Below are 15361 nucleotides of genomic sequence, written 5' to 3'. Positions count from 1 at the left end.
ATTCTAAATAAACTCAGTGTTATCACTGATAACTTTAAAAAGCAAATGTACTTTAAATTTAGGACATAAATTTTACCCTTTCTCCCCGAGAAATGATTAAACAATGCACTGTCTTTACAGCATATGATGGAAATGGAAATAGTTTCGCTATATTGGATGGAAGCTTGTAAGGTACATTTTTCTATCTGAATCAGCTTTGTAGTTTATTTAGTCCTAGAAAATCTTTAGGATTAGGGAGGATTGGTGGGAGGACACCGAAATGCAGTTTATACCTACATTTGACTTATGATTGTTTCAACCAAAAGGTGTCAGTTCACACTAATTTACAGACTTTGGAGGTTATAAAATCATTCCTTCAGGAGCCAAGGAGATTCAAGAGTTTCTTGTCATAGACTGCAAATAAATGGCCACAAATTCTTTTCAGTGCTTATACAGTTCTGACACCTGTTGTTGTCATGAGTTCTAAATATTATATCTTTATATGACATGTAAAACTATAACATTTATTATAGTATTAAATATATATATTATATAAGTATATATAACATTTATTGCATTATTAAATATTTGTTTACACATATATAATTATATATACATTATATTTAATAACATAAAAATAGGAAATTTCAACCATATAACAGTGCTATGACCCAATGAACTGTTTAGGTGCCAGTCCTAAGGATACAGGCAACAGGAGTTGATTTTTCTTTTTTCTCTTTTTAAAAAATATTTATTTATTTTTGAGAGAAAGAGACAGAGTACACACAGGGGAGGGGCAGAGAGAGAGGGAGACACAGAATCTGAAGCAGGCTCCAGGCTCTGATCTGTTAGCACAGAGCCTGATGCAGGGCTTGAACCCACGAACCGTGAGATCATGACCTGAGCTGAAGTCGGACACTTAATCAACTGAGCCACCCAGGCACCCTGGCATTGGATTTTTCTACTTTGCTCATCCAAGGGTGGGGTTGCCTTTAGAATATTTAATTCAATTCTCATATCTTAAAAAAATAACAGCATTATTGAGATATAATTCATGTACCATAAAACTAACCCTTTTATTTTTTTTTAAGTTTATTTATTTTTTTAGTAATCTCTACACACAATGTAGGGCTTAAAGTCAACCCCAAGATCAAGAGTCACATGCTTTTATAACTGAACCAGCCAGATGCCCTTGACCCTTTAAAAAAAATTTTTTTTGTAATGTTTATTTATTTTTGAGACAGAGAGAGACAGAGCATGAATGGGGGAGGGGCAGAGAGAGAGAGGGAGACACAGAATCGGAGGCAGGCTCCAGGCTCTGAGCCATCAGCCCACACAGGGCTCGAACTCACGGGACCGTGAGATCGTGACCTGAGCTGAAGTCGGACGCTCAACGGACTGAGCCACCCAGGCGCCCCGCCTTGACCCTTTTAAAGTGTATAATTTATGAAGGATATTCTACTTTTTTGTGTTGCTGTTCGGTTTTGGTACCAGGGTGATACTGGCCTCATAAAATGAATTGAGGAGTGTTCCTTACTCATCTATTTTCTAAAATGGTATTAATAGATTTGGTATTATTTATTCCCTTAAAATATTTGATATATTTCACCAGTGAAGACATTTGGCATGGGCTTTTCCTTGTGGGAAGAATTGTATTTACCGATTCAAGATTTTTACCCTGATATATGTCTATTCATATTTTTTTACTTCTTTTTATTTTATTTTATTTTATTTTATTTTATTTTATTTTATTTTATTTAGTTTTGGTAATTTGTTCCCTCTAGGAATGCCTCTGTTTTCAACTATTTTTAAAATTATTGGAATTATGATGTTCGTAAGTATTCCCTTATAGTACTTTTCATTTTTGTAAGGTCTATAGTGTTGTCCCTCTTTTCATTTCTCATTTTGGTAATTTATACCCTTCTTTTCTTCTTAGTCTAGCTAAAGGTTTATCAATTTAATTTTTTCAAAGAATGTGCTTTTGGGTCTTTTTCTCTATTTCCTTTTGGTTTTGATTCATCGATTTCTATTTTTATCCTATTTCCTTATTTCTACTTAATTCAGGCTTTTTCACTCCTCTTTTTCTACCTTCTTGAGACGGAAGCTTAAATTATGGTCTTCCTTCTAATGTAAGCACTTAATGCTATTAATTTCCCTCTAAGCACAGCTTTGGTTGCTTCCCTTAAACTTGATATGTTGTATTTTTGTTTCCATACAGTTCCAGATATTTTCTAATTTTCCTTGTGATTTCTCCTTTGGCCCATGGGTTATTTATTTATTTATTTATTTAAAAAAATTTAATATTGATTTTTGAGAGAGAGACAGAGCACAAGGAGAGGAGAGGCAGCAAGAGAAGGAGAGACGCAGAATCTGAAGCAGGCTCCAGGCTCTGAGCTGTCAGCACAGAGCCTGACATGGGGCTTCAACTCAAAAACCATGAGACCATGACCTGAGCCAAAGTCAGACACTTCACTGACTGAACTGCCCAGGCACCCCTAGAAATGTGTTAATTTCCAGATATTTGGGGGGTTCTTATATTTGTTTTTGCTAATTTAATTCCATTGTAGAAAGAGAACATATCTTGGATATTTTAGTCCTTTCAAATTTATAGAGGCTTGTTTTGTGACTTGCTATATATAATCTATTCTGGATGGTGTTTCATTTGTTTGAAAAGAATGTGTATTCTGCTGTTGGAGTTTTCTACATGTCAAATATTTCAAGTTGGTTGATATTGTAATGCAGGTCTTCTATGTCCGTGTTGACTTTCTGTCTTCATTGCTGAGAGAAGAGTTTGAGATCTATAACCACAAGTGAATTGTAAATTTATCCTTTCAGTTCTCATGATTTTTGTTTTACCTGTATTAGAATTTCCTTCCTTTTTTTTTTTTTAATTTTTTTTCAACGTTTTTTATTTATTTTTTTGAGACAGAGAGAGACAGAGCATGAACGGGGGAGGGGCAGAGAGAGAGGGAGACACAGAATCGGAAACAGGCTCTAGGCTCCGAGCCATCAGCCCAGAGCCTGACGCAGGGCTCGAACTCACGGACCGCGAGATCGTGACCTGGCTGAAGTCGGACGCTTAACCGACTGCGCCACCCAGGCGCCCCAGAATTTCCTTCCTTTTGAAAGCTAGTTAATGTTCCTTTGTGTGTGTTTGTGTGTGTGTATATGTGTGTATATATGTTTGTGTGTGTGTATATGTGTGTATATATGTGTGTGTGTGTATATATATATATATATATATATATATATATATGCCACATTTTATTTACCCATTCATCCATCAATAAACACTTGGGTTGCTTCCACTAACACAAACATGGATGTACAAATAGCTCTTTGAGTCCTTGATTTTGATTCTTTTGGGTATATACTAAGAAGTGGAATTGCTGGATCAAATGGTAATTGTATGTTTAATATTTTGAGAAGCCACCATACGGTCTTCCACAGCAGGTGCACCATTTTATATTTCCTCCAGCTGGCAAAGCCATGGGTTTTTTACCTCCCAGCAGGAATGAAGTCCATCCCCTCTGGCAGAAAAGTAGCTAGTTTTCTTAGCTAGCCCAGTCCACACTAGTAAAATCTAGAGTTCTGCGGCAACAGGTTGGGCAGGACAGAAGCAGCCTCAGGCATGTCCTGCCTGAGTAGATGTCACAGACATCTACTATCTCTATTAGAATTTCTAGAAGTTTTTCAAGAATCGATATTTCTCAAATTTTTGTCTGTGTTTGGTTTCAAGAGCCTTGAAATGGTTGTTTTTGACAATTTTGTCCAGTTATGTACTTGTTTTGTGTGCAGAGGAATTGTTGACCATGTCACATAGCTGCTGCTGAAAGATTCTTCCACAGTTTCTTTTTTCTTTAAAAAATTTTTTAATGTTTATTTATTTTTAAGAGAGAAGGACAGAGTAAGAGCTGGGGAGGAGCAGAGAGAGAGGGAGACATGGAATCTGAAGCAGGCTCCAGGCTCTGAGTTATCAGCCCAGAGCCCAATGTAGGCTTGAACTCATGAACCTTGAGATCATGACCTGAGCCAAAGTTGGCCACTTAACTGACTGAGCCACCCAGGTGCCCCGTTCCACAGTTTCTTTTTAAGTGGGGACCTGTATTAGTCATGTAAAAGAAATCCAACTAAATTAGTTAGGACTTTAAGAATTTTGAGTCACAGAACTTCCCCTTCTCCCAAACTGGCTGAAACAATATAGGAAATTGATGGCTCACAATTTTTTAAACTATTATTTGTTTATTTATTTTTATTTTTGAGAGAAAGAGAAGGCTCAAGAGGGGCGGAGAGAGAAGGGGAGAGAGAGAATCCCACACACCCGAGATGGGGCTCAAGCTCACCAGCGGATTATGACCTGAGCCAGATGCTTAACCGACCGAGCCACCCAGGCATCCCTATGGCTCACAATTCTAAACAGTCTATAGGATAGTTTATAAGTTAAGTCAGACAGGTGAGGTTTGATAGTGCAGCTCTAATGATGCCACTACACGCCTAGTTCTCCTTTCCAGCACTCATTTGACAGTACTGACTTCATCTTCAGGCTTTATTGGTGCCTTTTCCCTAGATGCTATCCCTTCAGGCTTTCCCCTTGAAGGAACAAAACACTTGCCCCACTTTCAGACCTCATATACTCAACACCATACCAGAAGAGCAAGGAGGCTGCAGTTTATTAGAAGATCCATCTTAGGTCTCTGTGGAACTCACTGGTTCTGACTGGGTTCCATGACCATCTCAGAAACATGACCATCTCAGAAACTGCCAGAGGGAATGGTTATGCTCGATGGCTTAAATGAGAGGAATGAATGCTCAGGAGGCAACCAACAAATGTTATACAACCACACAAATTAGCCCTAAATAAGAATAAATAAACAACTGTATCGGCTCCCCCAGCGAGGCTCACATGCTCAAAGCACTTAAAGAATTGGCCTTTGAAACTAAAACCAGAGTCTTCATGCTGTCAGCAATTGATTTCTCGTTCCAACCCACCCTCCCCTCCTGTTTTGGCCTCATTCATGGCTACTGCAGAAAAGGCTCACCTTATGAAGGATATGGCCATCAGCAGTTACCCCAATAAGCGGCTTTTCCCCCCTCCCTTTTCTTTGTCCATGTAGCAATTTCAAGCAAGGGCTCAATAATGCCCAACTCAGGTCAGTGCCTATCCCTTGGCCCAAATAGTGCTGCCAGAAGCAAAGAGTATTGTAACTGACGTTGTAACATGCCCATCTCAGTGGTCAGAGGACACTCTTCTGTTGCCAGAAGGGCAAAAAGAAAGCTTCTCAAGCAGTCAGGAAACAACAGGTACCAAAGACCCTGCTGGGATCTAATTGTGGGAGGCTCTCGAAAGTCAGGCTGAGGGGGCTGAACTTTACTGAGTAGAAAACACGTGTACAAGGGAGAGACCTATTGTCAACTTGTCGGTTTATCTGGGAGGTACAGGGCAGGGCAGATCCCACGGATTCATCTACATAATACAATGAAGTTCTGAAGACAGTATTGCACGTAGGTATGTAAATGATCAGGAAGGCCATTTATCCCAAAGCATATCTTTCCCCTGATTAGCCACCCAACTTTTATAAAACAAGAACACTTCAAAAGACCCGATTTCCAGCCACGCATTAGCAGAATAATTCTTCAAGCCTAGGAGTCTTGGGGGGAAATTTAGTTATTGTCAGCCTTCCCCAGGATTGTTATTTCTCCTTGCAACCTAAGCATGCGGCCGCAGTGCTAATTCAGGTCTTCCTTTGCCAATGTTGAACCAAGGAGGGCGGTGGAAGACGGCAGTCCCACAGCACGGCACGCACCAAGGGCTGGCCCTTGTCAACACCTATTGTAGGAATTCTTAGAGGGGTCCCGACACAGAGCTTTAGGCCAAGTTTCGCCTCAGAGGCCCACGGAGCTTCCTTTAAAGAAAGCCCACAGCAAGAGTCCCCACCCAAGCAAAAGATTCCCCACCCAGTCCAAGGCCGGGAAGATGCCCCACCCAGCGGCAGGCTGGGCCGGCCTCCTAGGCTGGTTTAACTGGTTGGGACGACCGAAGCCTGCTGGCACAAAAGGTCTGCACTTCGGGAGCTGAGGAGCAGCCAGCCAGAGGGTGGAGAGGAAAGCTCTTTCCTTTCTCAAGACCACCGCAACCGCTGCCCCAAAACCTCCTTCACTGATACTCGCTGGAGGTAGGTGTTACATCCCACCCAGTCCCCCAAGACCCGGGACTGCGCAGGCGCTGGCTGAGCACCCGCGCGGCGCGTTCTCTCGCGCGCTCCCTCAGCTTCCTTAGCGAGCCCCTGGGCCGAAGGAGGCGCGGTGCTTCCAGGGTGTTGTAGTGTGCTTCCTCGACGAAGGGCCCTCACGTAAACTGGGCGCTGGGCGTCGGAGAACTACGCCTCCCAGCGTGCCGCGCGCGAGGGCACAGGGCGTTTGCCCTTGACGGCTTTAGCCGTCAGCGCAGGGAGGAGGACCCGGGAAGCCGGCAGCGGCGGTAGGAGGGAATGCGCGTGCGCGCTGGGCCGGCTCGTCCCGTTCTGTCCCAATCATTGTAAACAGGCGGAGGCTGGGGCGGGGTGGGAATGGGGCGCCCGAGGCCGGCCAGGGGCGCAGCGCAGGAGGCGCCTACGGTGGCTGCGGCGGCACGGTGAGCGCGAGGAGGCGGCGGCTGCGGCGGGGCGGGCGGTCGCGCGGCGTCAGGCACAGGTCAGTGGCGGCCAGCGGTGGCGTGCGGGGGTCGTGGCGGTGCCCCTCGCCTGCCCGCGGGGCGCTCTCCGCACCCACCTCGCAGCGGCGTCTGTCAGGCAGCGTGCGGGGCTGGGAGCTCGCCGCGCGCGGGGTTGGAGTTGGGGGTGGGGGGCGTGGCTGCCCCGAGTGCGGGTTCATCCCGGGCAGGCTTCTCCCCAGTTCTCGCCCCCTTGCCGGCCGTTCCTCCCATTTGCCGGCCGGGCCTCCCTCGTGGCACCCGCGTTTGTGATTTGGTGCTCTCGGGGTCCGGAGGAGGAGGGTCGGGAACCGGGCCCCTCCCCCCTTGAGTCTCCAGGCCTCAGGGCAGCTCTTGGGCACCGGAACGGAGGAGAGGGGACTCTGTCTTTTATATAATCACTGTTTTTTCATCGCACCCGGAGTATTGACCCGTCTCCGGGACTTGCCCAGTGGGCTAGGAAAAGGCTCTTGATGTTTCCCACCGCTGGCATGGAAGCAGTGGAGCTCCTTTGAGTGCTTCGGTCTTTCGTTCAGGTTTCAGTGCGAATGGGGACAGATCTGGAGTTGAGAATCCTTCTTACAACTCATTCTCAAGTATGCTTGTGCCAAAAGGCTCTTCTTGAGGTCGCACCCCCCTCCCCCTTTTAAAATTTATCCTTAGCAGAGTGGAACAGGTTTTACACAATATTCCACACCTCAGCCTTAACCTGAAATAATTACGCTGTTTCGAGTTTTGCGATTCATTACTTCCGAGCCTCCCTCTTGCCTAAGCAGCTTGTTACTTCTAAGGCCTAGTAGAGTTCTTGACAGTAATTAAAATGTGAAGTCGAGATACTTTGAATGTGCATGGTAAGAGAAGTGCAGTCGTTTGGACATGGAGTTCACACACCATCTAGCCTGATTAGAAAAGCTTTCGCTGAATTTTTTTAGTGGAGTGGGCATGTTCGAAGGCTGCTGCAACTTTAGGTAGCATTCCATCATACTTGGGAGTTATTCATAAAATATTTAAGTGGTGATAAGGAGCAAGCTCGCTTTTGGTTTGGTGATTATGGAGGCAGCACTTCCAAATGAAAAAATGGGACTGCGAATAAGAAAGGTAACCTCACTTGACACGTTTCCAGTTATCTTGGTGATTTGATAGTTCCTTTCTGAGTGTCTTCCCGAAAATGAGTAATTGCTGTAAACTGTATTGGCAGTAGGAGAGGTAGGAAGGAAGTTAGTTAGTAGAGTGGTTCCCACTTTTCAAAGTGACCCATAGATTTAAGTGGAGTAGGCTAGTTTAACAGTAACCATAGGGCGGTAATTCTTTGAACAAAGAATCTTGAGGCCATGTACCATAACTTAATTTGCTCTCTCTTCAAAACAATCTCTCATTTTAGGTCTTTCTAATTTAGAAAACCAGAAGTGTCAGAAAATGAATATTTAATTTGTATCGTTGTGTTTGCACAGCTGTTTGCTTGGCAAGGAGAGATTGGGCCTGAATGTAACCCCCAAATATGTCCTTTTTGAAAGAAAATTTCCGATCGAAACCTAAGTTAGTATATGTGGGAGGAATAAGGAAGAATGCAGGTCATTTAGTATGGGAGAATTACTAGTAATAAGTCCATAGCAGCAGGTACTGTCCCAGGTGAAGAAGACTTCCAGATGGATAAGGCACTGCCCCTGCTTTCAGAATGGTCAGATTCTATCTCTGACTTGAACCGTTACCAAGTACAGTACGTTTTTGAGATTATTTTGACTGGACAAAGCGTGGGCGTATACAGGGTGTACAAAGGAGTTAGTGGCCAGTTTCCTAAGGGAAGAGGAGATTGAGAAAGGTGGCAGCGGTAAGGAAAACGTTATGTATAGGAGGGGATGAAAAGAGTAAGGATGGGCATTTAGGTAGAAGGAGTGTGAGCAAAAGCACAGGGGTCTAAGCTGCCATAGTGAGTTGGCAGAGGCGAAATTATGGATAGTCTTATACACAGTTGAAGTAATGCCAGCTTTTATCTTGTGAGCAAATAGGAGTCACTGAGACAGGATAAAGAAAAGAGAAGCCTAGGCCAGCTCAACCCATTAGCTCCCTGCTGTGTGTTAGGTGTTGTCTTAGGTACTTCATGCTTTAAATTCTTAAACTTGAAGGTTTAGGCATGACTGAGGCAGAAAATGAGAGAAAGGAACTTAAGGCAGAAGGAAAGCTGGACATGATTAGAGAGAGCATAGAACACTTTTAAAAATTAGAAGTCGTTCTCTACAACTATGGCATTGGGTTTATGGTGGGAAGTAGCAGAAGATGAGGCTGCCTAGATAGATCCTTGAGCATTGCATGCCATTCTAGGGATTCTAGAGGTTTTTTTTCCTATAGATAATAATAGAGTTCATGGATTTTAATCAGGAAAGATTCTTGAAAGGTTTTCATTTTAGAAAGATCATTCTGGTATTACAGAATGCAGATTTCAGAAGGGAGGGAGGGGAGGTAAGGCAGGGTGCAGAGAGACTGGTTAGGAGTTTTTGTAATAATTGAGGTGACAAGTAAGACCCTACGTTTAAGGTAGCAGCAGTGGAGATACACAGGAGTAAGTTCCTAGCACAAACATTTAGAAAGTAGAATTCATAGGATTCAGTTACAGTTGGATTTTAACTTGGGTGATTGAATAGACAATGGTAAAGTACAGTTGACCCTTGAACAATGCAGGGGGTAGGGGTGCTGACCCCCTTGCAGTCTAAAATTCATGTATAACTTTTGACCCCCTCAGAACTTAACCACTAATAGCCTGCTGTTGACTGGAAGCCCTACTGATAACAAAAAGTCAATTAACACATATTTTATATGTCATGTGTGTTATATACTGTATTCTTACGGTAAAGTTAGAGAAAAAAAGTGTTATTAAGAAAATTATAAGGAAGGGGCGCCTGGGTGGCGCAGTCGGTTAAGCGTCCGACTTCAGCCAGGTCACGATCTCGCGGTCCGTGAGTTCGAGCCCCGCGTCAGGCTCTGGCCTGATGGCTCGGAGCCTGGAGCCTGTTTCCGATTCTGTGTCTCCCTCTCTCTCTGCCCCTCCCCTGTTCATGCTCTGTCTCTCTCTGTCCCAAAAATAAATAAAAAACGTTGAAAAAAAAAATTTAAAAAAAAAAAAAAAGAAAATTATAAGGAAGAAAAATACGTTTACAGTACAGTACTGTATTTATCGAAAAAGACCACATATGAGTGGACCTGCACAGCTCAAACTCATGTTGTTCAAGGGTCAACTCTGTACTGAGACGGGGACTTCAGGAAGAGGAGCAAACTTGGGGAGGAACAGTATTTTAGCTTTTGGATATACTGAATAGGGAGTTAATCTATGAAACATTCAAGTGGAAACATTGGCTGCAGAGTCGGGTGTGTGGATTTGGAGTCTCCGAGAAGTCTTACTGTGCAAGTCAGCAGGCTGTATTCTAGGTGGTAGCTGAAACCTTTGATTTAGGTAATACCATGTAGGAAGAATTTACCAATGGAGGATAGTCCTGGAAATAGACAATGGAGAATAACATTTAAAGCCAGATAGAGGAATAAGACCTGGAAAGGGAAATTCCTGTGTTTAGAGATGCAGAGAAATCATGAGAAAATGTCATAGAAGCCAAAATGGAATCATTTCAAAAGGAAGTTGTACTTCAAAACCAACTCTCCAGGAAAAAAAAAAAAAAAAATTAAAAAAAAAAAAGCTATGCTCTAACTGCTTTGAGAACTTGAGTTAAACAAGGATTGTTAGGAGTCTATTGAATTTAATAACTAAGATCAGTTGTAACATTCTACTTAATGCTTAACTTAAATTCTACTTAATACAATTAACTTTTGGGGAAGGAACTAGGTTTTATTGAATTGAGGAGTTAATAGAAGGTCAGAGAGTGAAGAAAATAAATGTAGATTATTTCAAGAATAAATAAGTCTTAGCTGTGAAGAATGGAAAGAGGTGTTAGCAGAAGGTAGAAAGGGTTAAGGGAGTGATTTTTAACATGGCAAAGATTTAAGCCTGCTTTTTTCAAGTGTACAATTTAGTGGTTTTTAGTATATTCATACAGTTGTGCAGCCATCTCCACAGTCAACTAGAACGTTTTTATTATCCCGAGGAAGAAACCTTTTACGCATTGTCAGTCACTCACCATTCCGCCTACTCCCACCCATTAGCAACCACTAACCTACTTGCTCTCTCTGGATTTGCCTACTCTGGACATTTTGTATAAATGGAATCATATATATTATCATTTGTGACTGACTTCCTTTACTCAGTATAATGTTTTCGACGTTTATCATATTGTAGCATATATCAGGACTTAATTCCTTTTTATTGCCAAATAATCTTCCATTGCCTGGTTGCACCATGTTTTGTTTATCCAGTGATCAGTTGGTGACTGAGTTTTTTCTACTTTATGGCTATTGTGAATAATGTTGGTGTGAATATTCATGTGCAAGTTTTGGTGTGGATGTATGTTCCTCCTGGGTATATACCTAGGAATAGAATTGCTGGATCGTATAGCGACTCTTACGTTTAACATTTTGAGGAAGTGCCAAACTGTTTCCCAAAGCAGCTGTACCATTTCATCATGCAGTGTAGGGATTCTGGTATCTCCATATCCTCACCAACACTTGTTATGTTCTGGGTTTTAAAATTTTAGTTATCATTGTGGGTGTGAATTGGTATCTCATTGTGGTTTTGATTTGATGATATTGACCATCTTTTCAATGGCTTTTGTAGGTCATCTTTGGAAAAATACCTACTCAAGTCCTTTGCCCACTTTAAATTGGGTTGTCTCTATGTTTTTGCGTTGTAAGAGTTCTTTTTGTTTATTCTGGATGTTAGACCCTTATCAAATAGATGATGTGCAAATATTTTCTTCCGTTCTTTAGGTTGTCTTTTTACTTTCTTGATAACATCTTCTGATAGTAAAAGTTTTTAATTTTGATGAAGTACAGTCTGTCCATTTTTTCCTTTTTGTTACTCATGATTTTGTTGTCATATTTAAGAATCCATTGTCAAATCCAAGGATGTAAAAATTTAGGCTAGTACTCTTTTAAGAGTTTTATGGTTTTAGCTTTTATGTTTCGGTGTTGATTCATTTTGAGTGAATTTTTATGTGTGGTCTGAGATATGGGTCCGTTTTTTTGCATGTGGAAATCCAGTTGTTTCATACCCATCTGTTGAAGAGACCATTCTTTTCCCATTGAATAGTCTTGGCACCCTTGTTGGTAATCAGTTGACCATAGATGTTTGGGTTTATTTCTGGACTCCAATCAATTCTGTAGGTCTGTATGTTTATACTAATGCCAGTACTACATTGTTTTGGCTATTCTATAGTTTTGTAGTACCTTTTGAAATCGGGAAGTGTAAGTGTTCCACCTTCTTCTGTTTCATTATTTTTTGTGGCTTGATTCAGGGCCCATTGTAATTCCATGTTAAACTGAAGATCAGTTTTTCCATTTCTGCAAAAGAGATTGTTGAAATTTTGATAGAGTTTGCATTGAATCTATATATCCCTTTGAGTTAGGGCATTATTATTTTGTCTTAACATTGTTGAGTCCTCCGGTCTGAAAAGTCTATATTCCCTATGTTGTACCTTTTACCTCCACAAATGGAATTTTTTTTAAATTTCATTTTTGGACTGTATCATCATACACAGTTAATTTTTTATCTTCATCTTGTATCCTATAACTTTGTTAAACTCATTTATTGTCTCTAATAATTTTCTAGTATATTCTTTTGGGTTTTCTATGTAAGATTCTGTCATCTGTGAATGGAGACAGTTTTTCTTCTTCCTTTGCAATGTGAATGCTTTTTTTTTTTTTTTTTTTTTTTTTTTTTGCCTGGTTGTCCTGGCTAGAACTTCCAGTTCAATGTTGAATAGAAGTGGCAAGGACAAATCTCCTTGTCCTGTTCCTGGTCTTAGGAGGAAAGCTTCCAGTCTTTCACCATTAATTGTAATGTTAACTATGGGTTTTTCACTGATGCCCTTGATCAGTTTGACAGAGTTCCCTTCTATTCTTAGTCTGTCAGATGTTCTGTTAAATGTTGGTTAAGGTTCCTACATATTTTTTAATTTAAAAATTATTTTTCAAATTATTGATTTTCATTGTTATTTCATTGTGGTCAGAGAATATACTTTATGTGCTTTCAGTCTTATAAAATTTATTCAGATTTGTTCATGGCCTAACATATGATCTTTCTTTAAGAATGTTCCAGGTGCACTTGGGATGAATCTGTATTCTGCTATTGTTGAGTGGAGTGTTCTGTGGATTTCTGTTAGGTTTAGTTTAAAGTATTGTTCAAGTCTTCTCTTTTTCTTATTGATGTTTTGTCTAGTTAGTCTATACATTTTGAAGTCTTCAACTATTGTTGAACTGTTTTTCCTTTCAATTTAGTTAGTTTTTTTGTTCCATGTCTTTTAGGGTTCTGTTATTAGGTGCATATATGTTTGTAATTGTTATCTTACCGTTTTATCATTAAATATTTTTCTTTGTCTCTTAGAATATATTTTTGTTTTAAAATTTATTTTGTTACTAGTATAGCCAGTCCTCCCAGCACTCTTTTGGTTACGGGTTGTATGAAATATCTTTTTATTTTCAACTTGTGTCTTAGAACCTAAAGTGAGTGTCTTATGGGCAATAGATAGTTGTATCTTTAAAAAAAAAAAATCTGTTTTGCTAGTGTCTGCCTTTTAATTTTGGGAATTCAACCAATTTATATTTGAAGTAATTATTCATTAATAAGAACTCCTGCCCTATTACTGTTTGTTTTCTATATATTTAAAATTTTTTTTATTCTTCATTTCTTCCATTATTGCCTTTTCTGTTTCTTTGCAGTGTACTATTTTAATTCCTATATTTTGTTTACTACATAGTTTTGAGTTAGCTCTTAGTGGTTAACCTGGGGTTATGATTAACATTTTAATTTGTATTAGTCTAGTTCAGATTAATAACAGGTTAATTTCAACAGTGTACTCCTATAGCTCCACTCCCCTTTATAGTGCTGTTGTCACAAGTTGTATCTTTATACCTTGTATGTCCATCTGATTTAAAACTGTTGCTTTATGCAGAGAAAATAGATACAAATGAAAAATACATTTATGCTATCTTTTACATTTACCTATGTAGTTACTTTTACTGCCGTTCTTTATTTCTTCATGTGGATTCAAATTACTGTCTAGTGTCCTTTCATTTCAGCATGAAGGACTCCCTTTAGCATTTCTTGTAGGATAAGCCAATTAGCAATGAATTTTTTCAGATTTTTTTCTTCTGAGAATGTATTATTTTTTTCTTTCAATTCTGAAGGATAATTATACAAGATAAAGATTCTTGGTTGACAGTTTTTTCCTTCCAGTACTTTGATTATGTCATCCCACTGCCTTCTGGCCTGTATGGTTTCTGATGAGAAGTCAGCTGTTAATGAATGAAGATGCCTTGTATGTGATGAGTCACTTCCGTGGGCTTCTTTCAAGATTCTCTCTTTGTTTTTATAACTATTTGATGAAGATGTGCCTCAGTGTGAATTTCATTGAATTTCTCCTGCTTGGAGTTTAGTGAGCTTCTTTGATATATAGATTAATATTTCATTAAATTCGAGAAGTTTTTAGCCACAGTTTCTTCAGATATTATTTCTTCACTTTTCTCTCTCCTCTTCTTTTGGGGCTGCCACTATACTTGGTATGCCAGATGGTGTACCACAGATCTCTTAGGTTTTGTTATATTTTCTTCATTAATTTTTCTTTCTGATCCCCAGACTGATATATATCAATTGACCTGTCTTTAAGATCACTGGTCTTTGTCCTGCCTTCTCAAATCTGATGTTGAGTCTGTATAGTGAATTTTTCATATCAGTTGTTATACTTTTTAATTCCAGAATTTCTATTTGATTCTTTAAAAAATAATTTTTTAATTTTTATTTATTTATTTTTAGTGTTTATTGACTTAGAGAGAGAGAGAGTGCACACGTAAGCAGGGGAGGGGTGGAGGGAGAGGGAGAGAGAGGATCCCAAGCAGACTCTGCGCCATTAGCACAGAGTTCGATGCAGAGCTTGAACCCGTGAACGATGAGATCATGACCTGAGCCAAAATCAAGAGTTGGATGCTTAACTGACTGAGCCACCCAGGTGCCCCTAAAAGTAATTTCTATCTTTTTATTGATGTTCTCTACCTGGTGAGACAGAATTCTTACGCTTTCTTTTAGTTTTTTAGGCATCATTTCCTTCAGCTTTTGAACATACTTAAATCAGATCTTAAAGTCTTTGTCTAGTAAGTCTGATATCTGGGATTCCTTAGGGAGTTTCCGGTGATTGCTTTTTTTTTTTCCTGTGTGTGTGGGCCATTCCTTCTTGTTTCTTTACATGTGCGTAATTTTTTGTTGAAATTGGACATTTTGAGTATTATAAAATGGCAGTTCTGGAAATTAGGTTCTCCTGTTTCCCCAAGGTTGTTGCTACTTGTAACTGTTGTTAGTTGTTTAGAAACTTTTCTGAACTAATTTTCTAAAGTATATATATTCTTTATTATGTGTGCCCATTGAAGTCTGTGTTCTGTTAGCTTATTGGTCAGCTAATGATTGGACAGGTATTTCCTTAAAACATTTCATACCAAAAATATCTCCCAGTATGTTCAGAGGGGTGTTGTGCTACTGTTGAAGTATTCCTTGAGCACTCGGCCACTTTACAGCTCTGGTTAGTCTTAATTTCCTGTTTGTATAAA

At 40.2% G+C, this 15361-nt stretch overlaps 1 protein-coding gene across 3 annotated transcripts in view; it reads left to right on the top strand.

Moving 5' to 3' along the window:
• Nucleotides 1-6036: 6036 nt before the first annotated feature.
• RALBP1 (ralA binding protein 1) overlaps nt 6037-15361 on the top strand; it is a 47845-nt gene continuing 38520 nt past the window's right edge. The window contains exon 1 of one of the 3 annotated variants that reach the window (XM_015538088.2): nt 6037-6152. The gene's annotated coding sequence lies outside the window, so the exon portion shown is untranslated. Of the gene's footprint in view, nt 6153-6499; nt 6670-15361 lie in introns of those variants that run through there. The other 2 variants (XM_042961364.1, XM_042961365.1) reach the window with 2 other exon arrangements.

Source organism: Panthera tigris, chromosome D3, assembly GCF_018350195.1.
Source record: "Panthera tigris isolate Pti1 chromosome D3, P.tigris_Pti1_mat1.1, whole genome shotgun sequence".
NCBI lineage: Eukaryota > Metazoa > Chordata > Mammalia > Carnivora > Felidae > Panthera > Panthera tigris.
This window is presented reverse-complemented; position numbering and strand designations above follow the sequence as displayed.